The following is a 1,607-nucleotide window of genomic DNA, read 5'->3' as shown; positions in this document are numbered from 1 at the left end:
GAATCAACGTTATAAACGTCAGCTTCTTTTGTTGACTTTGTCCTTATGACTTGCCACTGATAATTATTCAGTGACATCTCTTCTATAAATTCATAAGCATCTTCAGGTGTTTTATTATTGATAGTCCCACTAACGGCTGCGTCAACCATTTGTCGAATAAGGATTCAGGCCATTATGAAACGTTTGAACGTGTAGCCAAGTGGTAACCCATGGTAAGGGCATCTTCTCAAGAGGTTCTTGCATCTGTCCCATGCATCGTAGAGTGTTTCTAAACCCATCTGCACAAAAGAAGAGATATCATTACGTAGTTTAGTCGTTTTAGCCGGCAGAAAGTATTTTAATAAAAACTTTTCGTTCATTTGTTCCGAAGTAGTGATTGACCCTCATGGTAACGAATTCAACCACTGTTTAGCTTTGTTTCTCAATGAAAAAGGGAATAACCGAAGGCGAATGGCGTCATCAGAAACGCCATTAATTTTAAATGTATCACATAGTTCCAAAAAGTTTGCCAAGTAAGCGTTGGGATCTTCGTCCAGCAAACCATCAAACTGAACAAATTGTTGGATCATTTGAATGGTGTTAGGTTTAAGTTCAAAAGTATTTGCAGCCACAGCAGGTCTAACTATACTCGATTCAGTTCCTGTTAAAGAAGGTTTAGCATAATCATACATATTACATGGAGCAGGATTCTGATTAACAGCAATCACAAGAGGTAGCGGATTTTCTTGGTTTTCAGCCATCTCCTCGGTTGTGGTTGAAATATCGTCCTCTTGCTCTTCCTCTATGTATCTTAAGCTTCGCCTTATTTCTCTTCGATTTCTGTGAACTGTACGATTGATCTCACTATCAAACAGTAATGGTCCAGACGGGTTTCTTCTAGTCATACACTATAAAAACCTGCCAGAAATGAATAAAATAAAAATTAGAAAAGAAAATTAAAATTAAAATTGCAAATAAAGTTGAATGGCTAAAGTAATAAAAATCGAGTGTTCCTAATATCTTAGTTCCCCGGCAATGGCGCCAAAAACTTGATATGTGATATCCGCGATAGGTTTTAAAAATTTATAATTAATCGTTCTTGAAACTAACTATTACCACGATGAAGGCAAGTGTACCTATCGAACAGTAGTATAGCTTTAGCAAGACTGGATTGTCGAACCCAAAGGAACCAAGAGTACTAGTAATTACTTTCTTTTTATTATCTAGCCTAAAAATTAAGAGGTTTGGTACAAAACTAAGAATGCACAGAAAGAAAATTTGGGAAAATACTTTTTAGAAAATTCGATTGATTAAGACAATACCTAAGGAAAAATCCACCTAGACTTCACTTGTTATTCGACTCTGAATCAGACGATTTATTCATTTTACTTGATCCGTAGAAATCCCTAAGTTATATTATTATCTCTCTCGAGACTAATGACGTCTAACCCTAGGTTAATTAATTGAAATATCTTTCTAATTAACACCTAGTGTTGCATTAACTCGATCTATATATCCCCTTATTAGGTTTCACCCTAATCTGGAAAAATCTTATCACCCTATCTCTAGGCGTGCAATCAACTCCACTTAATTATGACAAATTTACTCTTAGACAGGGTCTATTCCTC

At 35.8% G+C, this 1,607-nt stretch overlaps 1 non-coding gene across 1 annotated transcript; it reads left to right on the top strand.

Annotated features, from left to right (window-relative positions):
* The first annotated feature begins 204 nt into the window (after positions 1 to 204).
* LOC128282494 (small nucleolar RNA R71) lies at positions 205 to 311 on the top strand. Its single transcript, XR_008272773.1, has one exon. It is a non-coding gene; the product is annotated as a small nucleolar RNA R71 (small nucleolar RNA).
* Positions 312 to 1,607: the final 1,296 nt, after the last annotated feature.

Source organism: Gossypium arboreum, chromosome 1 (genome assembly GCF_025698485.1).
Source record: "Gossypium arboreum isolate Shixiya-1 chromosome 1, ASM2569848v2, whole genome shotgun sequence".
Taxonomy (NCBI): Eukaryota; Viridiplantae; Streptophyta; class Magnoliopsida; order Malvales; family Malvaceae; genus Gossypium; species Gossypium arboreum.
Note: the sequence above shows the minus strand (reverse complement) of the source record. Positions and strands in the feature narration are given on the sequence as shown.